The sequence below is a fragment of the Mesoplodon bidens genome, assembly GCF_964165515.1.
Source record: "Mesoplodon bidens genome assembly, chromosome: X".
Classification (NCBI taxonomy): Eukaryota; Metazoa; Chordata; class Mammalia; order Artiodactyla; family Ziphiidae; genus Mesoplodon; species Mesoplodon bidens.
Genome location: NC_138163.1, coordinates 38,676,107 through 38,701,999, shown reverse-complemented (window position 1 = coordinate 38,701,999; position 25,893 = coordinate 38,676,107). Strand labels below are relative to the sequence as shown.

The following is a 25,893-nucleotide window of genomic DNA, read 5'->3' as shown; positions in this document are numbered from 1 at the left end:
TCCCTTCTGTTACCCCTCAAAAGGGGCTTGAGTGCACACTGTTAACAATGGATGGAACTGAGATTAGGCCTAGATCCTTCAACATACCCAGTATTGATCTGCATGGGCCATATAAGATGATTCAAAACAAATTTTTATGTTTTCCCAAATAGAACTCCCCATTTGCAAAGACCAAGTACCCAAAAGTACACGCAAAAAGATGCTGCTGGACTGTTTAAGAACCCAAAGGCGGATGAGAGACATCTTGAAAAGGGACCATCTCAACTCTGGACTTGATCAGCAGATATGGGAAGGGAGGGGAACAGGGAGTAAGAAAGGGACAGGGAGTAAAAATAATGGGTTTATTTTGTGCTTTGCTTTAGTTTTTGGTAAAAAAAAAAATGTACTGGACCTAAACAATATCTTAATGAGGCAGGTCAGTATTTACAGTCCTTCGAACCCCATTTAACCTTTCTGTGCCTCATCTGTTAAGCATATTGGCCAGGATCACATACCAAATCAGTGACACAGTCATCATGAGGCCTCAAGTGCCTGATTCCCACTTTCATATTTTAAATAAGCCAAGTGACAGAAGAGAGGGAAAAACTGGGTCAGAGAAACAAAGTTGGCCTGAAAAAAATTTGTGTTTCAAAATAAAGCCAATTACACAAAGACATGACATTTCTCATCTAAACAGAAAAACAAGTTGGGACCTTAATATCTTTCTTTTCCAATGGATACACAGAGGCACTTTTCAATGGTGAGAAAGGCAAAATGATGGATCTACCGTCATTGTCAATTCTTTTATCTGATGAAACTCTATTTCTTGTAAAATTTTAGTAGAGTTAGGGAAACAAATAAGTCAAGTAATTGGCTAATACAACACAGCTATAAAGATCCACCTAAGTAAAAAAGGTGTATATGCTGACCAAAACATGCCTAACACCAAAGACAGACATTTAAAATATCAGTCGTGGGACTTCCCTGGTGGTCCAGTGGGTAAGACTCCGTGCTCCCAATGCAGGAGTCCCAGCTTTGATCCCTGGTCGGGGAACTAGATCCCACATGCATGCCACAACTAAGAGTCAGTATCCGCAACAAAGATCCTGTGTGCTACAACTAAGACCCAGCGCAACCTAAATAAATAAATAAATAAATAGTTAAAAATAAAATATCAGTTGCTAGTATCTGTCCTTTAGATTCCTGGTCATCTAAATTGTTTTCCACCAATTTTCTTTGTTTCTTTAACTTTAGATTCCTAAATGTGCACTCCAGACTTGATAGCTGCCTCTAATCCCATAAATCATAGTGCCCCATTCATAGTAATTTTTTGAATCTTGGCTTTCTGGTCCAGATATCAATTTTTTTTTTTTGGCTGAGCGTATGTGGGATCTTAGTTCCTCAACCAGGGATCAAACCTGTGCCCCCTGCTGTGGAAGGACAGATTCTTAACCACCGGACCGCCAGGAAAGTCCCCCAGATATCAATTTTGCTGGCTCCTTTGACTTTTGTGTTTTTTCCCTCATTCTTTCCCTCTGTCTCTCTCTCTCTCTCTCTCTCTCACACACACACACACACTCACACACACACACTCACACACACACACACACACACAGAGCAAAGGGGAACTCCAGCAAGTTAGGCAGCTTTCCAGTGCTTTCCATCAAGCACCTGGGGAATATGGAAGAGGCACAATTTTCCTTATTCCTGGGGCAAAAGTACTGTGAGAAAAAAATGCAGTGATGGGACCAAGTAGCTTTACTTAAGGCAAAACTGACTAACAGGACTCACAGCTGGTCTGGGGTTGGGGTGGCAGATGAATATTCTCAGATTCTCCTTTAACCAAAGTGATTCTTCTTCACCAACCAGAGATTCCCTCTGGAGTACTATGCAGCATTCCCAGCTGTTGTATATCATGAATGTAACATCATTGCATGACAGGACAGGAATGCTGCTGATAAATGTGTAACTCTAGAGTGTCACCTGTTAAGAATGGCCCAGTAATCCAAGAAAAGGGAAGGGCCTGCATCTGGCCCACAAGACCCAGCCCTGAACCACCCCAACACCTTAGACCAGGAAACTGAGTACAGCTGTCCCTCAGTATGTGTGGAGACTGGGTCCAGAGCAACCCCACCACCACCTAATGGATGCTCAAGTCCCTTAAACAAAATGGCTCAGTATTTGCATATAACCTATATACATCCTCCTGTGTACTTTAAATCATCTCTAGGTTAATTATGATGTATAATACAATGTCAATGCTATGTAAATACTTGCCGGTGCACGGTAAATTCAAGTTCTACTTTCTGGAACTTTTCCCCCAAACATTTTCAATATGCAGTTAGGATGCAGAACCTGCAGATATGGAGGGCCAACTCTACTGGCCTCCCATACACAATTCAGGGGCTGTGGACCAGAACCCAAGTCAGGGAGCTTACCTCTCACCTCATGCACACCACAGAAATTGTCAGGCACCCAGATGACCCTGGGAAGGCTTGGCCTTGCTCATCCTGAAGGGGTGGATTCCTTTCTCTCTAAGCACTTGCTCAGAATTACCCACCACCACCATCCACATTGTTCTCCGGTCAACTTATGTTTGTTCTCATCACTCAGCACCTGGGCTCTTGGCTCCATACCCCAATGTCAACACCCATATTTAGCCCATATTTTAGTTTTGGTGATACTCTGGGCTCCCCTCCAAGACCAGAGGTTTGGATCTCATCTAGTTTTCGACTTCGCATATTTTGTTTGTTTGTTCTTCCAAAACTGAGACTGGGTTATTTTAATTTGATTACAAAAATACTATATATTCATTGTAAAGAATTTTTTAAAAAAGATCAGCCAATAGAGAATGGTTGTAAAAGATTTTTGATTCACATCAGAATATATATAAAATATATATATATATATACACACACAAAATTATTCATGATCCCACCACCCAGGTGATGCCCTCTTCAGACTCGGCTAAGAATTTCCTGATTAAGCCATGAGGAACCCCACCCATCCAAGTTGTACCAGCCTCTGATACTCCCTGCAATTAGATTTGGTCCACTAGGCACAGAATGAGGATCCAGAACCTTGGTCATGAACAGGGTGAAAATATTTGGCATTCTGTCTCTCATTATGTGCTGGTCACAAGGTGTATAGGTGGGTCCATCATCCTCATCAGCATTGAAGGCCTACAGCCATGTTAGACACCTGGGGCAGACACCTGCAATATGTAAGCAAATGACTTCAGACAACTGACCTAGATTTACCCAGTCCTCCCAAGAGCAAGCACGTTCAGACATCAATTTGAGACCCTTTAACAGTCTTTAGGAGATTGAGATGTGTAACACACACACACATACACACATACTAGGCTTCATTATGTAAAGTGCTTTATATTATGCAACTCATTTTAGATTGCCTGATTTTTTAGAATTTCTCATGTTTTTGATTTGAATCTAAAATCTTCAAATAGATGTTTTGATTTTTCTAGAAGCAAGTGTTTGTCTATTGCGAGATATTTAAAGTTCAAACTTTTTGCTTTATTCTTTTAAAAAACAGGACTACTTTTAGTGTAGCAAAACCACAATTTTAAGTTGCTTTCATTACTCTATCCAAGTCTTAAAGTTCAAGCCACTTGTGATTCTAGAGTAAGGGAAGAGCTCCACCTTATGGTACTGTTTTGAAGTACACCAAAGAAAATGCCACGATTTTTAGAATTGTCCTAGAAACTCACGGGGAAAAAGGATTAAAAAATACAGACCACCTCCTCCAAAAAACTGTAAATCCTCTTCCATGATATGCCCAAAGTGCCAAAATGGCCAAGGATAAGTTAAAATTAAGCAAAACCTTTCACTTGGTTATTGGACTGGGTACTGGTAAGAAGCTACACCTAAATCAGTAAAACTGGAGACTTTTTTACTTAATACCAAACATCATCATCATAACTACTGATTATTGAGTTCTTATTATGAACCAGATTATGGTCCATATATATACATATATATATATATATATATATATATATATATAATAATTTAATACACAACTCTATAAGGTAGGTACTATAATGAACTCCATTTTACAGATGAAGAAACTGAGGCCTAGGCCTAGAAGTTACAGAAATTGCTCAAGCCCACACAGCTAATAAGTGGTAGAGCCAGGACTCACTAGCCCAGACTCTAAACCACCGTGCCATACTGCCTCTTTCTAAAGTTCAAATTCAATATGGTCCCTCTCAAAATAAACAACTTGAAGCCATGGTCTTATCCAGTCTTTCTCAAAATAGATGAACGCAAGACAAGCTCTCTGGTTCAACTTCTTTTCCTCTCATGGCTGTCCAGATTTGTAACTCTTTGGATTACCTCCTATGTTCCTTCCCTACTTTGGCAATGATTCTCTTTGTGATTTTGAGGATAAGTATTGCAGTGGAGTGCTATACGCTGAATGTTTGCATCCCTCTAAAATTCACATGTTGAAACCTGATCTCCCATGTGATGGTATTAGGAAGTGGGGACTTTGTGAGGTACTTAGGTCATGAGGGTGGAGCCCTCATGAATCAGATTAGTGTACTTATAAAAGAGACCCTTGAGAGCACCTTTGCCCCTTCCACCATGTGAGGACACAGCCAGAAGCTGGCCATCTGTGGGCCAGGAAGCAAGCCCCCATCAGATACTGAATCTGCCAGCACCTCGATCTTGGACTTTCCAACCCCCAGAACTGTGAGAAATAAATGTTTGTTGTTTAAGCCACCCAGTCTATGGTTTTTCTATTATAGCAGCCCAAAAGGACTGAAACACTGAGAGCTTAGATTTTGTGTTCCTTTACCATTTATTTTCTGCTGTCTCTTCCCCCTGTTTAACCCCAGGCCCCTCATACATCATTTATTTAAAATCATGTTGAAAATGACACATTTCTATAAAAAACAAGGTCCTACCAGAGAGCACAGGGAACTATATTCAGTATCCTGTGATGAACCATAATGGAAAAGAATATGAAAAAGAATATGTATATGTATAACTGAGTCACTTTGCTGTACAGCAGAAGTTAACACAACATTGTAAATCAACTATACTTCAATAACACTTTAAAAATGACATATTTCTAAAAATTCACCAATGTTAATACAACTCAAATCACAATTTTTCCTAAAGCATTTATTTCTTTAAAAAAATGGTCTCCTGTGGTACTTTTTAAAAAGTTGGTAAAATCTATAGGTCCCCCCCACCCCAGTTTGAGCAAGCTCTAGTTTTCTTGGAAAATCTGAAATAGTATTTTCCAGTACTTTCAGCATTAATACCTAAGTCATATTCCATTAAGGGAAAAACCATTTCTTATTCATCTAACAAAAATTTATTGAGCTTTTACTACTCCTAGGCTCTAAGGACGCAACAATGAAAAAGCCAAATATGGTCCCAGCCCTGCTGGAACTTATGGATCTGAATATTATTCAAGATAGAAAGAAAGAAGAAGATGACTCTGACCCAGGGATACCTTCTAGATATATTTTTAAAACTTTTTTAAGATATATTTTTAAAATAATGTACTACCTTCAAACAAGAGTTACCAGCATGCACATGTGACCAAAAAGTAAATTTACAGTCTTTATAATTTCACTGACAGAAAGTAAAACCCATGAATATTCCAACGGGGGAAAAACAGGATTGTATTCTATATTCAAAAATTACCAGATGACATTTTTCTCAGACTGCCAAAACAAGGGAATTAGAGAGGCCTAGGGCTGCCCTGGAAGCCACCCTGCCATGGGCAGCTTGCCTTTGGAATTTGGAACTACTTGCTAAACTAGAGGCAATCTGGAAGTAGCTCAGCCTGACCCAAATGAGAACCTTGGGTAAATTCCTCCTTGCCTTTTTATGCCTGTGATCCTTGGGCACCACCCAAATTGCAAACTCTGGCTGGACAGCAACAATCCAACAATTTTCTCAATGCCAATCCTCTCTTCTTCTCTTCTCTATCCAGTTTCTTAACTCCTTGTCTCTCTTCCAACACTTCCACTGCACAGTCTGGAACTCATATTCCTTGGTAAACACAGTCCACTCCTATGTGTCCACTTCTTCCCTGAATACTCACTCCATCTCCTGTTGCTAATTGAAAGGCAGTTCTCTACCTACAAGACCATATGCCATAAAGCCATCCCAAGGCTGTATTTTCTTCCACAGCCTACATGTTGGGCTGAGGTGAGGGTTACGGAGAGCTATGTCACCATTCACCTTACTCCCCCACTGCATTTTCTAAACCAGGGTTACCAAACTTTTTTTTTTAAGTACCAGATAGTAAATATTTTAGGCTTTGTGGGGATATACTGGGTTTTTTGCAACCACCTGACTCTACTGTTGTAGCTTGAAAGCAGCCATTGACAATATGCAAACAAATGGGCATGGCTGTGTTCCAATAAAACTTTATTTACAAAAACAGGCAACAAGACCAGATTTGACCCATGGGTAGTTTGCCAATCTCTAAACTATTAATATTTCACACTGTGTGAAAAAAGATAAATCCCTTCTTATTTGAAAATCACACTAACTATATATACAGCATCCTACCTCTCCTTGCTCCTGTCATGTACCCAACTCCTAGTTCAGCTGCGTTTATTGAGAACTCTGCCATCTGGTTCACAGTCCACCTCTAGTCCCATCATCATCCTGGATGATTTCCAAATCCATAAGGGTGATCAATATACTGCCATGGCTTCACAGTGCCTTGACTTCCTCAGTTCCAGTGATTTCCACCTCCATTGCATTTTGACAACCCACTCCTTTGGGAAATATTACACCTTTAATACCTTCAAACCAATTTCCCACTCTCACTACAACTGTTATCCTACAGGCTTTCCAACTCTTCTCTCCCAATAAATCTGATCTTTGACCTCAGAACCCTTCCATTTTCTCCCTATTAGTTTGCCTCCACCTGGCGTCACTTTCCCCTACCCAGTCTGCACGCCGGGGTAAATCACTGTACTCTCTTGTATCCTCAATCCGCTTGCTCCCTTTTCTTTCCATTGTACATCTGTGACTATCAAAACCATACCCACTATGGACCTAGAGTCTGTCATACAGAGTGAAGTAAGTCAGAAAGAGAAAAACAAATACTGTATGCTAACACATATATATGGGATCTAAAAAAAAAAAAAGGTTCTGAAGAACCTAGGGGCAGGACAGGAATAAAGAGGCAGACATAGAGAATGGACTTGAGGATACGCGGAGGGGGAAGGGTAAGGTGGGACGAAGTGAGAGAGTGGCATTGACACATATACACTACCAAATGTAAAATAGATAGCTAGTGGGAAGCAGCTACATAGCACAGGGAGATCAGCTCAGTGCTTTGTGACCACCTAGAGAGGTGGGATAGAGAGGGTGGGAGGGAGACGGAAGAGGGAGGGGATATGGGGATATATGTATAGCTACAGCTGATTCACTCTGTTATACAGCAGAAATTAACACACCATTGTAAAGCAATTATACTCCAATAAAGATATTAAAAAAACCACATACCCACTCCTCAATCAATTCAATTACCAGACTTCTCTGATCCTATAGCCAAATGGCTGAACACAGCTGGAGAAATCTGTACCACTGGTATAAATCTTAGCCACTATAAACTCATAATTTTAAATCTAGCTGGGCCCTCACTACTTCAAGTCTATCCTTTTTAACAGTCTTCCTTTAACTCCCTATCACATTTATATTAGGCAAGACAACATAGTGCTGTAAAGAGATTGCAGGCTTGTAAACCAGACAGACCAGACAGACTCAGGTTTGATATCTGGTTCCACCATTTACTAGCTGTATGGTCTTGAGCAAGTTATTTAACTTCTTTTAGCCTCAGTTTCCTCATGAGTAAAATGGGAAAAATAATACCTACTTTATATGTTAAATAAGATTATGTATGCAAAACAATTAACACAGTGCCTGACACCCAGCAGTTGCTGAATAAATGATAGCTATTAATAATAGCTCATGTTCAGTAGGTGACTATACCTCCTACTGCGATAAGACCATTAAGTGTTTCTTAGCCTGAGTTCCCCAGAAGGCAGAGCAATGGTTTATGTGCTATTTGGTTGAATCATATGAAAGTGCTGAAATTCGGCAATTTGACATACAAAAACCATAAGATTCAGCCTAAATATGTTATTAGAGTGCACTCCCAGGGAAGCAGGAGGGAGGGAAAGGAGGGAAATGAAGGAATGAGAGAGTCAATATGAAGGTTTTCTTCGTCAAAGGTTTGCAGCCCTGGGCTGCGTTAACTCCTCTGCATTTCCAGGCTATTCCAGGCTACGCTTGCTGTGCATAGGCGCCCCAGGCCGTCCCACGCTGTCTCAAGCCTCAATGTCCGTGGGAAAACGGCAGAGCCCAGCACTGAGAAGCTGTGGGGTTTGCACCTTGTCAGTCTGTCCGAGCCCGTTGAGAGAACGGGCTGAGACAAAACAGTAGCCAAAGGCCCCTGAGACAATAAGGCCCAGAGGATCTGAACTGGTGAGTAAGAGGTGGCTGATAGAAAATGTGCCTCGATTTCCTTTCACTTTGCAAACTTTCCTGTAACTGTAATCCACTCTTTTGGTCAGAGGAAGGGACGTGGCTTCTCCTATTCAGGGCTATTACCCACCCCTCCAGCTCCCCCATCCTCCCGACTCATCCTGTGCTCCTATTTCCATCCCTCCTACCTCCTCCAGCCCACCCACCCTGGATTTTTTTACCTTCAGCTCTCTCACTCCTCTGATCCCTTCCCCTCTACTAATATACCTGCTTGGGGATTTCCTTTCTTTTAAATATCCTTCTTTACTTTGCACAGGCTTCTAGCCACTTCCTTTTCTTCTCAGCAAAATACCTGAAATGAGTAATCCAGATTTACTCTGTCTACTTGCTCACCACATGGACTGATCTCACCACTCTACCCAAATACCTTCACCGAGGCCACCACTGACCTCTGTATGGCCATATCTGGTAGACATAATTCTAGCCCCATCTATCTTGGTTTCTCTGCAGCATTTGGTCCTGTGGACCCCTCCCTCCTTACTGAAACTCCTTCTCAGTTCAGTTACCACACCACCGTTATTTGCCACTTCTCCTACTGCTTTTGCTGGCCTCTTTTTCTCTCAGCCTCTATCCAGTCCTTAAGTGTTGGTGTTCCCCAGAGTTTTTCCCTTCTCCTATTCCCCCACACACTCTCCATGGAGGATATCATCCATTTCCTGGATTTCAACTATTACTATGTGCTGGTAACTACCAAATTCATCTCCAGCCAGACCTCTCCCTCCACACTCATCTCGGAAATGCCTGCCAAACAGCTGGATATATCAACCAAAGCACAATTGTTCATAAAAAGCTCTTAAACTCCTCCTGGCACTACTAAGGTCAGCTGAAGTATCTGGACCAGAGTAGAGCTACAGTCCAAAGGAGCACATCCTGCACACTCCCCAGCACAGGGCATGGGGGATACAGATGAGGATGACAAGGAATACTGACTTGCTCAGTGTGGCTCCTTTAACGTGCTCTACTATTCCTACCAATAGGTACTAGGCACTACATAAAATGTGTTGCCAATAATTACTATCATATTTTTAGTTCAATTACTAATTCCTGAACTTCCCTTCCCAGGCTGACACACACCTTCCACCCCATTCTATCTCTCTTAAGTCTTCCATACAGAGACTTCAAATAGTCTTTCTTTGTATTATGTTTTGGAACTGGATACACATAGTTGAATCCCAGGTCATGGTTTTGGAACTTTCCAGTTAAAACTCAGCTCTGGTCCAGCAATATTCTGACCTAGCTGTCCTGGCCCAATGGTGGACACTCAAGAACAAGTGGATGAAATGGGAGTTTAGGCAAGATTAAGAAGGACGTTGAATATCAGATTATGAACTATGGACTTAAACTTGTAGGAAGTGGGGAGTCTGTGAAGTTTCTAAGCAGGAAAGCAAGAGGCTGAAAACAAAAGCCATGTTTTAGATTCTGGTAGAGTGAGAGTAGTAGTAGTGAAAATGGACTGAGAAGGAAAACTGGAAGCATGGAAATCTATTAGAAGTATGTTTCAGGAATCCATAAATGAGGTAACCAGCCCAGGCCAGTCAACCACACCTGCCTCAGCCCTTCACACTTAATCCCTTGTCAGATCAAATCTAAATGGGGAAGCCTCAGCCAACACTGGAGGACAGATGGCTGTATTTGGAATAATTTCAGAACATCACAATAACCAGTAGTGAAACTGATATCACTACAGGACACTCTTTTGATGGTTTAAATTTTTAAAGAGAGGTCCTTTGCCACTTCAACATAAGTGTCTGAAGTGTCCCCTTTGCTTTGAGCACTAAAATTTGGGGTTATTTACTAAGGCAGTGCCAATAATAAAGGATGACTATCTCCTAGATTGCCCATTCCTTGTTTTGCAAATTGCCCTTCATTAGGCTTTCATTTTAGAATCAAATTACAAGATTTATTTTTTAAAACTCTCTTTAAAGGCTCACACAGCTTTTACAGGTGTAGCCCTGGAAAGAGGGTGTTAATTAGCGATACCTCTAGATCTGACAAAAACTAATATGAAAACTGTGTGTAATGATCTTTGGCCGATCAACTCTAGCTTTACTTACTCAATTAAGGAGAGAAATTGTACTCATTTGTCCCTATATATAACTGACTTCTCATTTGAATCCTACCACCAAAGCAACTGTAATAAAAATATAAAATGTAGTGGTGCAAAGAAAGAGTGGTAGACAATCTCATAGTCAAAGATTATGAGCTTTTATTTTAATAGTTACAGGAAAACCAATTCAATAAACTAAGACTAAGAAGATGATTAGAATTAGGAAAGAAATACCCATAATTCACCAAAATAAAATGTCTTGTACTTGTGAGACAATGGAACATATTTTTTTACTTCAGCTGTGATGTATATACTATACATGATATCTAAAAGTCTCAGAGATACTTTACATTATCTACAATAAATTAGTATGAGATTCAGTTTAATAACAACTGGATATGGATAGAAATAATTTCACTTCAAATTTTAAAAAATAAGATCAGCTAGCACATTTCCCTTGATCACTACACTGCAGAATAGAGTAAGGCTGTGCCCAATCCAACAAGATAATTTTGTAATCAAATGCCATTTAAAATAAAGAGTTATGCAAATGGAATCTTGGATGGTCATAAAACCATTAAATTATTACAAAGTTGAAGAGGAAATCAAAATCCAAAGCATAATCTATGATTTTTCTGTCCATGCTAATGCATACTATTAACTATTTTAAACTTCATTCTTCTTGAATGTAAGGGAAGACACATCTCTGAACATTGAGCCTGTTTCCTATCAGTGCCTGTTTCCTATCAGTTTTCTGAGATTTCTTCAAGATTAGCTGCATATAAATTTGACCTGCCTCTAAGATGTCAGTGGTGTATTTTGATCTGAGGTCGTTGACACTATTTCTAATGCTTGAAATATTTAGGTCAACCAACTGATATAACAAGTGATATGAGTGGTGGATAAACCATATATCTGTGTCTCATGGTAAGCAACTTTCTTCTTCATGTAGCTTGTGTCCATACTTGTATAAAAGAAACTCAGGACTTTGACTTTCATTTTGGGATGACTAAAATGAAGTCAAAAGAATAGGTGATGTCAGCATGGACAAAGTGAGATCAGAGGTTTCTTAATAATTATTTGACCTTTATTTTTCATCAATTAAAAATGTATTGAGGGGTCAGACTATGCTTAGTGCTGGAAGGAAGTTGAGGAGGACAAAACATAGTCCTTTCTCCCATTTTCGACTACAATACAAAATAAGTGTCATAACAAGTATGGAGTCTCATTAGATTTCGGGGATGGAAGTGGATGGCTGCCATTTGAAGAATAACATGACACACCATTGAAAATACAAAAATCGGGCTTCCCTGGTGGCGCAGTGGTTGAGAGTCCGCCTGCCAATGCAGGGGACATGGGTTTGTGCCCCGGTCCGGGAGGATCCCACATGCCGTGCAGTGGCTGGGTCCGTGAGCCATGGCCGCTGAGCCTGCGCGTCCGGAGCCTGTGCTCTGCAACGGGAGAGGCCACAACAGTGAGAGGACCGCGTACCACAAAAAAAAGAAAAAAAAAGAAAAGAAAATACAAAAACCTTTGAGAACATCAATATCCTCTATTAGAGGAACAAACCACGGTCATTAACATTCCATTAAGGGAGGATGAAAGATTAGTCACTGGGAGGAGGATGAGTATGACTTCAACATCAGTCCCTCATTAGGAGCAAAATCTTTCAGATTGGGCCATCCTAGAGAGTAGGTGACCACTTGACACGGAGTACTTTCAGAGTCACCAGAAAGGTCACTCAATGTAAAAAAAATTCTCCCTGGAGACCAACCTCCAAGACGCTTCAGAGATTCTTTACTCTGGTTTAAGGCACTGCATTTCTAGGAAGCAAAAAGCAAATACCTCTTAGAGGAGTAATACACTAGCTGTTATGAATAGAAATTAGCTTTTTTTGAACATGATAGGCAGCTGGGTGAGAATGAATACTTGACACAGATATGGGAGAGAGTTTTCAACTGTGCAGAGCTCTTAAGAAAGCTAGATGATGGCATAAGAGTACTGGGCGATTGGACCAAAGGGCATCTAATGGCAGGAGAGGAGGTCACACACTAGCTTCACAATTTTGCCAAAGGCCAGCCTGCTTCCAGACAACCAAAACAGACAAATTACTGCCTAATTATAACAATTCTACACACTTTTCCTAAAGATGTTCCCGGTATTGGAATCATTTATATCTTTAGCTCAGCAACATCAGGCAGGATTTAAGTGTTAAAAACAATGAAATCATATGTGTACTAGAAGAAAATGTGGGTGAATATTTTTCATATTTTTGAGTGGGAAAGGTCTTTCTAAACATGGCACAAAACACGAAGTCATTACATAAAAGACTGATCAATTTGACCACCCCAAAATAAGAAACAAACTTACAGGACTAAAACAACCACAAAATAAAAAATAAACTAGAACTTAAAGCCAGAATATATGGATAACTCTTCCAACTCAATAATCAAAAGACAAAAACCCAATTTTAGAATGGGTAGAGACACTTCCAGTCAGGCACATAAGGAGCTTGGAAGGCATCACTCCCTCCTAATAAGTAAAATGTTGACTAAGCCAAAACATCAATGACTCTTTTAGATCCATCAGAGAAATGAGGTCACAGGCAGCCAAACTGCTGCCCCAGAATTAGAGAGACTAACAGGCAAATACAGATAATGACAACTTACTGGAGCAGGAACCCATAAGCAGAAACCTCCATGGGAACCATTACCAGGGTATGAAAATCTGTACTATAACTGACAAACTGCTGGAGGCTAGTCTAAGAGTTAAAAACTCCAGAGGGGCCCAGGCATAGGGGAGCCCCCACACTTTGTGAGTTTTACTTCCAGAAGCTCTAGCAGGTTCTCTCAGTGAATATCAGAGAAAAATCTTCTCATGCTTCCAGCAGGAGGAGAAAAGTAACCATTTTGAAATATACCAGATAATACTATTCTTCTTAACAAGGTCTGCCTTCAAAATAAACTATTTTGCCATCGCAAAACCTATTGGAGTCTTTGATAATAAGAGTCTAACCAAACCAGGGGAAGGGAAAAACCCAACTCCAGCCTACTCTAGACATCCTGTACCACTTAAGGGAGAACAAAACTGAGAAGCAATTGTGAAGTTCACAGCCCAGAACATAGGCTCACTAGAAGCCTGAGACCTAATCATAGTTCCAAAGAACACTTCCCCTCCCCCTACACCTTACCACCACACCACTAAAAGCCTATTAATTAGAGATCCTTATATAACAAACCCACAGCCAGCATCGTCCTCAATGGTGAAAAACTGAAACCATTTCCACTAAGATCAGGAACAAGACAAGGTTGCCCACTCTCACCACTCTTATTCAACATAGTTTTGGAAGTTTTAGCCACAGCAATCAGAGAAGAAAAGGAAATAAAAGGAATCCAAATCGGAAAAGAAGAAGTAAAGCTGTCACTGTTTGCAGATGACATGATACTATACATAGAGAATCCTAAAGATGCTACCAGAAAACTACTAGAGCTAATCCATGAATTTGGTAAAGTTGCCGGATACAAAATTAATGCACAGAAATCTCTGGCATTCCTATATACTAATGATGAAAAATCTGAAAGTGAAATCAAGGAAACACTCCCATTTACCATTGCAACAAAAAGAATAAAATATCTAGGAATAAACCTACCTAAGGAGACAAAAGACCTGTATGCAGAAAATTATAAGACACTGATGAAAGAAATTACAGATGATACAAATAGATGGAGAGATGTACCATGTTCTTGGATTGGAAGAATCAACATTGTGAAAATGACTCTACTACCCAAAGCAATCTACAGATTCAATGCAATCCCTATCAAACTACCACTGGCATTTTTCACAGAACTAGAGCAAAAAATTTCACAATTTGTATGGAAACACAAAAGACCCCGAATAGCCAAAGCAATCTTGAGAACGAAAAATGGAGCTGGAGGAATCAGGATCCCTGACTTCAGACTATACTACAAAGCTACAGTAATCAAGACAGTATGGTACTGGCACAAAAACAGAAAGATAGATCAATGGAACAGGATAGAAAGCCCAGAGATAAACCCACACACATATGGTCACCTTATCTTTGATAAAGGAGGCAGGAAGTTACAGTGGAGAAAGGACAGTCTCTTCAATAAGTGGTGCTGGGAAAACTGGATAGGGACATGTAAAAGTATGAGATTAGATCACTCCCTAACACCATACACAAAAATAAGCTCAAAATGGATTAAAGACCTAAATGTAAGGCCAGACACTATCAAACTCTTAGAGGAAAACATAGGCAGAACACTCTATGACATAAATCACAGCAAGATCCTTTTTGACCCACCTCCTAGAGAAATGGAAATAAAGACAAAAATAAACACATGGGACCTAATGAGACTTAAAAGCTTTTGCACAGCAAAGGAAACCATAAACAAGACCAAAAGACAACCCTCAGAATGGGAGAAAATATTTGCAAATGAAGCAACTGACAAAGGATTAATCTCCAAAATTTATAAGCAGCTCATGCAGCTCAATAACAAAAAAACAAACAACCCAATCCAAAAATGGGCAGAAGACCTAAATAGACATTTCTCCACAGAAGATATACAGACTGCCAACAAACACATGAAAGGATGCTCAACATCTTTACTCATTAGAGAAATGCAAATCAAAACTACAATGAGATATCATCTCACACCAGTCAGAATGGCCATCATCAAAAAATCTAGAAACAATAAATGCTGGAGAGGGTGTGGAAAAAAGGGAACACTCTTGCACTGCTGGTGGGAATGTGAATTGGTACAGCCACTATGGAGAACGGTATGGAGGTTACTTAAAAAACTACAAATAGAACTACCATATGACCCAGCAATCCCACTACTGGGCATATACCCTGAGAAAACCATAATTCAAAAAGAGACATGTACCAAAATGTTCATAGCAGCCCTATTTACAATAGCCCGGAGATGGAAACAACCTAAGTGTCCATCATCGGATGAATGGGTAAAGAAGATGTGGCACATATATACAATGGAATATTACTCAGCCATAAAAAGAAATGAAATTGAGCTATTTGTAATGAGGTGGATGGACCTAGAGTCTGTCATACAGAGTGAAGTAAGTCAGAAAGAGAAAGACAAATACTGTATGCTGACACATATATATGGAATTTAAGAAAAAAAATGTCATGAAGAACAAAGGGGTAAGACAGGAATAAAGACACAGACCTACTAGAGAATGGACTTGAGGATATGGGGAGGGGGAAGGGTAAGCTGTGACAAAGTGAAAGAGCGGCATGGACATATATACACTACCAAACGTAAGGTAGATAGCTAGTGGGGAGCAGCCGCATAGCACAGGGAGATCAGCACGGTGCTTTGTGACCACCTGGAGGGGTGGGATAGGGAGGGTGGGAGGGAGACACAAAAGGGAGGGGATATGGGAACATATGTATATGTATAACTGATTAAATTTGTTATAAAGCAAAAAATAAAAAAAAATAAAAAAATAAAGACTGTTACAGGAGACAAGGAAGGACACTACATAATGGTCAAGGGATCAATCCAAAAAGAAGATATAACAATTATAAACATATATTCACCCAACATAGGAGCACCTCAATACATAAGGCAACTGCTAACAGCTATAAAAGAGGAAATCAACAGTAACACAGTAATAGTGGGGGACTGTAACACCACACTTACAACAATGGACAGATCATCCAAAATGAAAATAAATAAGGAAACAGAAGCTTTAAATGATACAGTAGACCAGATAGATTTAATTGATATTTATAGGACATTCCATCTAAAAACAGCAGACTACATTTTCTTCTCAAGGGCACATGGAACATTCTCCAGGATAGATCACATCTTGGGTCACAAATTAAGCCCTGGTAAATTTAATAAAACTGAAATCATAACAAGCATCTTTTCTGACCACAACGCTATGAGATTAGAAATCAATTACAGGGTAAAAAACGTAAAAACACAAACACATGGAGGCTAAAAAATACGTTACTAAATAACCAAGGGATCAGTGAAGAAATCAAAGAGGAAATCAAAAAATACCTAGAGACAAATTACAAAGAAAACACGACAACCCAAAACCTATGGGATGCAGCAAAAGCAGTTCTAAGATGGAAGTTTATAGCAATACAAGCCTACCACAAGAAACAAGAAAAATCTCAAATAAACAATCTAACCTTACACCTAAACGAACTAGAGAAAGAAGAACAAACAAAACCCAAAGTTAGTAGAAGGAAAGAAATCATAAAGATCATAGCAGAAATAAATGAAATAGAAACAAAGAAAACAACAGCAAAGATCAATAAAACTAAAAGCTGGTTCTTTGAGAAGATAAACAAAATTGATAAACCATTAGCCAGACTCATCAAGAAAAAGAGGGAGAGGACTCAAATCAATAAAATTAGAAATGAAAAAGGAGAAGTTACAACAGACACCGCAGAAATACAAAGCATCCTAAGAGACTACTACAAGCAACTCTGTGCCAATAAAATGGACAACCTGGAAGAGATGGACAAATTCTTAGAAAGGTATAACCTTCCCAGACTGAACCAGGAAGAAATAGAAAACATGAACAGACCAATCACAAGTAATGAAATTGAAACTGGGATTAAAAATCTTCCAACAAACAAAAGTCCAGGACCAGATGGCTTCACAGGTGAATTCTATCAAACATATAGAGAAGAGCTAACACCCATCCTTCTCAAACTCTCCCAAATAATTGCAGAGGAAGGAACAATCCCAGACTCATTCTACGAGGCCAGCATCACCCTGATACCAAAACCAGACAAAGATGTCACAGAAAAGAAAACTACAGGCCAATATCACTGATGAACATAGATGCAAAAATCCTCGACAAAATATTAGCAAACAGAATCCAACAGCACATTAAAAGGATCATACACCATGATCAAGTGGGATTTATCCCAGTGATGCAAGGATTCTTCAATATACTCAAATCAATCAATGTGATACACCATATTAACAAATGGAAGAAGAAAAACCATATGATCATCTAAATAGATGCAGAAAAAGCTTTTGACAAAATTCAACACCCATTTATGATAAAAATTCTCCAGAAAGTGGGCACAGAGGGAACCTACCTCAACATAATGAAGGCCATATACAACAAACCCACAGCAAACATCATTCTCAATGGTGAAAAACTGAAAGCATTTCCTCTAAGATCAGGAACAAGACAAGGATGTCCACTCTCATCACTATTATTCAACATAGTTTTGGAAGTCCTAGCCATGGCAATCAGAGAAGAAAAAGAAATAAAAGGAATACAAATTGGAAAAGAAGAAGTAAAACTGTCACTGTTTACAGATGACATGATACTATACATAGAGAATCCTAAAGATGCCACCAGAAAACTATTAGAGCTAATCAATGAATTTGGTAAAGTTGCAGGATACAAAACTAATGCACAGAAATCTCTTGTATTCCTATACACTAAGGATGAAAAATCTGAAAGAGAAATTAAGGAAACACTCCCATTTACTACCACAATAAATAGAATAATATACCTAAGAAGAAACCTACCTAGGGAGACAAAAGACCTGTATGCAGAAAACTATAAGACACTGATTAAAGAAACTAAAGATAATACAAACAGATGGAGAGATATACCATGTTCTTGGATTGGAAGAATCAACATTGTGAAAATGACTATACTACTCAAAGCAATGTAGAGATTCAATGCAATCCCTATCACATTACCAATGGCATTTTTTACAAAACTAGAACAAAAAACACAAAAGACTCTGAATAGCCAAAGCAATATTGAGAGAGAAAACAGAGCTGGAGGAATCAGGATCCCTGACTTCAGACTACACTGCAAAGTTACAGTAATCAATACAGTATGGTACTGGAACAAAAACAGAAATATAGATCAATGGAACAGGATACACAGCCTAGAGATAAACCCTCGCATATATGGTCACCTTATCTTTGATAAGGGAGGCAAGAATATACAATGGAGAAAAGACAGCTTCCTCAATAAGTGGTACTGGGAAAACTGGACACCTACATGTAAAATAATGAAATTAGAACACTCCCTAACACCATACACAAAAATAAACTCAAAATGGATTAAAGACCTAAATGTAAGGCCAGACACTATAAAACTCTTAGAGGAAAACATAAGCAGAACACTCTATGACACAAATCACAGCAAGATCCTTTTTGACCCACCTCCTAGAGAAATGGAAGTAAAAACAAAAATAAACAAATGGGACCTAATGAAACTTAAAAGCTCTTGCACAGCAAAGGAAACCATAAACAAGATGAAAAGACAACCCTCAGAATGGGAGAAAATATTTGCAAACGAATCAACGGACAAAGGATTAATCTCCAAAATATACAAACAGCTCATGCAGCTCAATATTAAAGAAACAAACAACCCAATCCAAAAATGGGCAGAAGACCTAAACAGACATTTCTCCGAAGAAGATATACAGATTGCCAACACACACATGAAAAGTTGCTCAACATCACTAATCATTAGAGAAATGCAAATCAAAACTACAATGAGGTATCACCTCACACCAGTCAGAATGGCCATCATCAAAAAATCTACAAACAATAAATGCTGGAGAGGGAGTGGAGAAAAGGGAACCCTCTTGCACTGTTGGTGGGAATGTAAATTGATACAGCCACTATGGAGAAAAGTATGGAGGTTCCTTAAAAAACTAAAAATAGAACTACCATACGACCCAGCAATCCCACTACTGGGCATACACCCAGAGAAAGCCGTAATTCAAAAAGCGTCATGTACCATAATGTTCACTGCAGCACTATTTACAATAGCCAGGACATGGAAGCAACCTAAGTGTCCATCGACAGATGAATGGATAAAGAAGATGTGGCACGTATATACAATAGAATATTACTCAGCCATAAAAAGAAATGAAATTGAGTTATTTGTAGTGAGGTGGATGGACTCAGAGTCTGTCATACAGAGTGAAGTAAGTCCAAAAGAGAAAAACAAATACTGTATGCTAACACATATATATGGAATCAAAAAAAAAAAAAAAAGGTTCTGAAGAACCTAGGGGAAGGACAGGAATCAAGATGCAGACATAGAGAATGGACTTGAGGACACATGGAGGAGGAAGGGTAAGCTGGGACGAAGTGAGAGAGTGGCATGGACATATATACACTACCAAATGTAAAATAGATAGCTAGTGGGAAGCAGCCGCATAGCACAGGGAGATCAGCTCGGTCTTCTGTGACCACCTAGAGGGGTGGGATAGGGAGGGTGGGAGGGAGACGCAAGAGGGAGGGGATATGGGGATATATGTATATGTATAGCTGATTCACTTTGTGATACAGCAGAAACTAACACATCATTGTTGAGCAATTATACTCCAATAAAGATGTTAAAAAAGAAAAGTTAAACCACTTGGGATTCTCTTTTGAATGGAAAATATCTCCCAGAAGATTTTATTTTTGAAAATTAAAGGTAATACCCAGGCAAAATAAAATATGTTTAACAAGAAAGAAGAGCAAGGCATAAAAAAATCATGTATATAGGAAACGAACTTATGGTTACCAAAGGGGAGGGGAGAGATAAATTAGGAGTTTGGGATTAACATATACACACAATTATATATAAAATAGATAAACAACAAGGACCTTACTGTATAGCACAGGGAACTATATTCAGTACCTTGTAGTAACCTGTAATGAAACAGGATCTGAAAAAGAATATATATATATATATACACATATATATATAAATATATATGTGTATATATATATATATATATATATATGTATATATATTGGGTTGGCCAAGAAGTGTCTTAGGTTTTTAAGTAAAAATAAAAGAAACGTTTTTCATTTTCACCAAGAACTTTATTAAACAATGTATTCACTCTTTTGTTCCACTAACTTCTGCCATTTTTCAGGCAATTTCATAATTCCATCTTCCCAAAACTTTTTATCTTTTTGAGCAAAGAACTGTTCCAGGTGCCTTTTACAGTATTCCAGGGAATTTAAAGTTTTTCCACTAAGACAATTTTGTAAAGACCTAAATAAATGGAAATCCGAAGGTGCAATGTCTGGTGAATATGGCGGATGAATCAGAACTTCCCAGCCAAACCGTAACAGTTTTCGCCTGGTCATCAAAGAAACATGCAGTCTTGCATTGTCCTGATAGAAGACTATGCATTTTCTGTTGACTAATTCTGGACAGTTTCGTTGAGTGCTGCTTTCATTTGGTCTAATTGGAAGCAGTACTTGTTGGAATTAATCGTTTGGTTTTCCAGAAGGATCTCACAATAGAGGACTCCCTTCCAATCCCACCATATACACATCACCTTCTTTGGATGAAGACCGGCCTTTGGTGTGATTGGTGGTGGTTCATTTCACTTGCCCCACGATCTCTTCCGTTCCACATTATTGTACAGTGTCCACTTTTCATCACCTGTCACAATTTGTTTTAAAAGCAGAACGTTTTCATTACGGTTCAGTAGAGAATCACATGCAGAAATACGGTCAAGAAGTTTTTTTTTCACTTAATTTATGTGGAACCCAAACATCAAAGTGGTTAACATAACCAAGCTGGTGTAAATGATTTTCAACGCTTGATTTGGATATTTTGAGTATGTTGGCTATCTCCCGCATGGTATAACGTTGATTGTTCTCAATAAATGTCTCTATTTGATCGCTATGAACTTCAACTGGTCTACCTGACCATGGAACATCGTCCAGCGAGCAATCTCCAGCGCGAAACTTCGCAAACCACTTGACACATTTGATCAGTCGCAGCACCTTCTCCATACACTGCACAAATCTTTTTTGTGTGTGTGTGTTTCAGTTGCGTTTTTACCTTTCTTGAAATAATAAAGCATAATATGCCAAAAATGTTGCTTTTTTCTTCCATCTTCAATATTAAGATGGCTGTATAAAAATTCACCAATTTTGATGTTTTTTTTAAATGCATGCTGATATGACAGCTGTCACAATACAATCTAACAAAATTGTTTCAAATGAAGTTAAAGATAAGAGCTACTAGAGCCATCCTTCAGAAAAAACTGAACAAACCTTTTGGCCAACCCACTATATATATATATATCTATATATATGTATACACACACACACACATATCTGGATCACTTTGCTGTACACCTAAAGCTAACACAACATTGTAAATCAACTGTACTTCAATTTTTTTAAATCATTTAAAAAACCATGTATATGTATATATTTATATGAATAATTAAAATAACATATATGTTGGAAGAAACAAGCAGAAAATATACACCTAACTCTTCAGAGTGTCTCTAGAGGAGAGGATTGCAACCTACTTCCACTATCTGTTATATATTGCAATTGTTTATTTTGTTTTATTTTACAATGAGCAAGTATTACTACTGTAAGCAGTAAAAATATTTTTTAAAAGTAGGGACAATAAAAAAGTAATCAAGGGAATCTGAACACAGTTTTAGCCTTCACTAGGAAAACTCAATGCAACAACAGTTAAAAGAAAAAGAATATAGCAGAAAATGCTGTTTTCAAGCAAGCCGCCTCTGAATTTAGTGTTATGCTACACTATGCCAAAGGCTGGGAGAATTGATGAACAAATCAATGCAAAATGTACATATTTTTTTGTATTCTTGCTCAGCATTTCCATCACTGCAATGGGTAAAAACGAAAGAATAAGATGTTATAATTTTGATTAAAGATATGCCTTTGCCATCCTGCGGCAGCTGGTCTGGAAGATTAGGCCATTCTTAGGCTGTAATTGGATAATGCTGGCTTGGTTGATTTGAAGTAGAAGGCTAATCTAGGCAGTTTACAGTGACAACAAAACTGTTAGATTGCTGGCATGGTAACAGGAAAAGAAAATGTAATGAGAGACTGGAACAGTCCTCTTGCCTGTGTCTTATGCCAGTGGCAGGTATCATTTATTGTACATTGGGTTGCAACTATGTTTATATTTAATATAAATACTGTATGTTTGCAAATATAAAAATCTTAGCATAGATCATGAATGAATATATGATTACATGCATATTGTGTGTGAAGACTAATTTTAAACAGAAATCATAGTTCTGAGATGTAAACTTTGTGCTATGTGAACATATTTTGAACAGAAATATATCATACATAACAGAGATAGAGAATAATTATACTCTTTCAGCATTATGGGGCAACATCATTGTGAACATGTTTTATAAAATGTAACCAGGAGTGGGTTCATTATCTTTAATGGAAAAGGAGAATTACCATAATCATAATTCAGAATCCTATGGCTGAGATGGAAATGAGTCATATGCTAGTTGTTAGAAGGGAAGACCAAAAGGAAAAAAAAGAGAATTTACATCAAACAATGCAATGTTAAATACATAGGTTCTTCCAACATGGGTAGTACACTTCTCACTAAAAAATGTTTAAGCCTAATGGCCAAAGTTTAAAACATAATTTTATATCAGAATTTCCCAAAAATATGGATATGGAAATTACCCAAAATGGGCCCCTCAAAAAGACAGGACAGAAGAGGGTCCACCATGGACCTCTAAACACCTCTTTGATTCACCGGGAGGAAAAGTAGTCTCTACCGACATCCTTCACCTCCTATAGTAAATGCCTCTAAGTCAAAAAGTGCTATGAAAAAACATTCATAATCTTTAAATATAGTTTTTCAGCTTCTAGAAAATTATTCTGCAGAATCCCATAAGAGTACAAAGATTAATGCACAAGGATGTTCATTGCAGTATTGTTCATGGTTTTTTGCAATAGCGAAAAGTTGGTACCAATCCAAATGTTCATCAATAGGGAGGTATTTAAATAAATCATGTATATGCACACAACAAAATGCAACATACATATATATATATTTTAATGACAGATTCATCAGTACCACCATGGGAAGATGTGCGTGCTATACTAAGTGAAAAAAGTATGCTGTAAAATGCTATGTTGCACCCTGCTATATATAAAATAGGTAACAAATAAGGACCTACTGTATAGCACAGGAAACTGCTCAATACTCTGTGATGACCCACATGGGAAAAGAATCTAAAGAACAGTGTATATACATATACGTATAACTGATTCACTTTGCTGTACACCTGAAACTAACAGAACATTGTAAAGCAACTATACTACAATAAAAATTGTAAAAAATGCCATGTTAAATATGATCCATTATCACAGTTGGTATCAGTGTGTCAGGAAAAAAAACTAGAGGAATAAGCTGTAAACTATTGATAGTGGAGGCTAAAGAAGACTTTCACTTTTCGGTTTATGCATTACTGTAGCATTTGAATCTTGTATAATGTACATGCATTAATTTTATAATCAGAGAAAATGATTTTAAATTTTTTTTTCTTTTTTTTTTTTTTGGTACGTGGGCCTCTCACTGTTGTGGCCTCTCCTGTGGTGGAGCACAGGCTCCGGACGTGCAGGCTCAGCAGCCATGGCTCACGGGTCTAGCCGCTCCACGGCATGTGGGATCTTCCCAGACTGGGGCACGAACCCGCATCCCCTGCATCGGCAGGCGGACTCTCAACCACTGCGCCACCAGGGAAGCCCTAAAATTATTTTTTAAGAGACAGATTTTGTACACACAAATACACACACACACAAACTGAGCATTTTGACTGACTTAGGTCAAATTGATTAAAAATAGATGTAGAAACAGACTAGGCTATACAGGCTTGACTTTTTTCTTTAAGATGGTATTATGGACTAAATTGTATACTGACAAAATTCACATTTTGAAGCCTTAATCCCCAATAATTCAGAATGTGACTGTATTTGGAAATAGGTCCTTTAAAGAGCTAATTAAGTTAAAATGAGGTCATTAGGGTGGGCCATAATCTTTATAACTGGTGTCTTTATAAGAAGAGATTAGGACATAGACACAGAACAATGACCGTATTAAGATGCAGCGAGAAGGTGCTATGTACAAGCCAAGAAGAGATGCTCAGAAGAAACCAATCCTGATGACACTTGATCTTCCAGATTTGTGAGAAAATAAATTTCTGTTGTTTAAAATATCACCCAGGGCTTCCCTGGTGGTGCAGTGGTTGAGAGTCTGCCTGCCGATGCAGGGGACACGGGCTCATGCCCCGGTCTGGGAAGATCCCACATGCCGCGGAGCGGCTGGGCCCGTGAGCCATGGCTGCTGAGCCTGTGCGTCCAGAGCCTGTGCTCCGCAACGGGAGAGGCCACAACAGTGAGAGGCCTGCATACCGCAAAAAAAAAATAAAAATAAAATAAATAAAATAAATAAAATAAAATATCACCCCATCTGTTGTATTTTATTATGGCAGCCCCAGCTGATTAATACAGATGGTAAACAAGGAAACTGTAAAAACCACTACAGATCTACATTTTAAAATTTACTTTATAACAACAAGGATGACCCTTGAAAACATGCTAAGTGAAAGAAGTCAGTCACGAGAGACCACATACTATATGATTCCATTTATACAAAATGTCCAGATTAGGAAAACCTATAGAGTCAGAAAGAGCTTAGTGGTTGCCTAGGCCTGAGGGTCTTGGAGTGAAATTAGAAATAACCACTAATGGCCACAGGGTTTCTTCTGAGAGTGTAGAATATGTCCTAAAATGGATTGTGGTGCTGGGTGTAGATCTCTGTGAACATACTAAACCTACTTAAGTGTACACTTTAAATGGATGAATTGTAATATGAATTATGTCATGAAAGCCATTTTTAAAAACTCATTTTATACAAATAAAGAGAAAAATCACAAAATTGAAAATACAGAAGTAACCATAGACAGTTGAAGTAGAAAGAATTATTGTACAGTAGGTTACTCAACTCTATACAGATAAATTTGAAAACTTGGGTCAATGGCCTATTTCCTAGGAAAATCTGAATCACCAAAATTAACTCTTCGAAGAGAATGAAAACAAACCAATAACTATGAAAGAAAATGAAAATGTTGTTAAACACTACCCCCACGTTCTATGAAGCCCAGAAATTTCAGATAAATTCTACCAAATCTTCAAGTACTGAATAACTCCAATGTTATTTCACCTGTTTAATAGCACAGAAAATAATCCAAATTATCTTCTTTGAATTTCAAAGAAAGCTTGAGCTCAATCTCACTTATGAATATCAATGCAAAAATACTATACAAAATAGAAACAAATAAAATTAGCCCATTGAAAGAATAACACACCAGTGACCAAGTGGGTTTATTTCTAGGAGGAAATTTTTTTTAATGTTAGGAATTCCATCAATATAATTCACTATATTAACAGATCAAGGGAGAAAAATAATATGATCATTTTCATAGATGCTGAAAATGTATTTGACAAAATTCAACATCCATTGCTG

General features: G+C 38.4%; 1 long non-coding RNA gene across 1 annotated transcript in view; it reads right to left on the bottom strand.

Moving 5' to 3' along the window:
- Positions 1–2,862: 2,862 nt before the first annotated feature.
- Positions 2,863–25,893, bottom strand: part of LOC308609011 — a 75,478-nt gene continuing 52,447 nt past the window's right edge. The window contains exon 3 of the long non-coding RNA XR_014014259.1: positions 2,863–3,193. This is a non-coding gene — a long non-coding RNA (uncharacterized lncRNA). The remainder of the gene's footprint in view (positions 3,194–25,893) is intronic.